We start from the raw sequence: 1,008 nt of genomic DNA, 5'->3' as shown, positions 1-1,008 counted from the left end.
TCCATAACTTCCTTCCAATCCGAGAGGAGAGTTATCGGGTCAGGGCCCTCTCCCTCTCCACGCCCCTCCAGAATCTCGTGCGCACAGCGCGTCTGGTTCTTCTTGAACAAGTCCTGAGTCCGAGCATATTCTCGTCGCCGCCGCCTCCTGTGGCTCTCCGGGTTCTTGGGAACCGGGGGGCGGTATGGTCCTTGTTTCTTCTTTGGCTTTGTGAGGAACTTTCGGAGGTAATCGTCAAATGGGCGAGCAATGTCCTCATCTCTTGCAGCTCTCTTACCTATTTCCCGAAAGAAGTTGGGCACTGCTTTTTCGTGAGCCTGGTCAATTCCTTCTTAATCGTGCTGTCTTTCGATCTCCTTGTCTTGGGAGGCTCCGGGGCCACATCAATGGGAGCTCCGCGCTGTGGTGTCTCCGGCCTGGTCGCCGACTCTACGCAGTCCTCTTCGGGCAGCGCTCTCCAGGCAGGATCGTCACTGCCGCTATCCTCTTGTGCCCCTTGCTGGGCACGTGCCAGAAGGTCCGCAACCAGGGCCCGGTATTTGCCATCCTTTCGGGGACTCTTTATCGCCTCCGCAGTTCGGAATTTCTTGATATCAGCGAGACTGGCATTGATGTTTCGGACACCCTTTAGAGTGAGGACTACTTCGTGCTTCGCCATCAGGATGTTCTCCTCCTCAGTCCAGCGAGCCTTGGTTCTTTTGACATTAATCTCTGCGTTGTAGTCTTCTCTGTGTTTCGCCCTCCGGTGCACACCAAGCCCCGTCATGGTGGTAAATGTTTTCCCACAAGCCAAGCAGTTGTAGGAATCACCTTGGGATATTGCTTCACTCTCCACTACAACTGATGGGGTGGCAAGATCTTCATGCTGACTCTCATCCGTAGACAAGAGATTGTCTATGAAGTCTTGCCTCGCTTGGTTCGATCTGGCTTGTCCAACGCAGATTTGCTGGTCTTCGAATGGCCTGGCGGGTTGGATGCCACGCGGGGGGAGACGGAACCGGAAGTACT

Source organism: Amblyomma maculatum, chromosome 1 (genome assembly GCF_055883805.1).
Source record: "Amblyomma maculatum isolate TAMU_Amacu chromosome 1, ASM5588380v1, whole genome shotgun sequence".
Classification (NCBI taxonomy): Eukaryota; Metazoa; Arthropoda; class Arachnida; order Ixodida; family Ixodidae; genus Amblyomma; species Amblyomma maculatum.
This window is presented reverse-complemented; position numbering follows the sequence as displayed.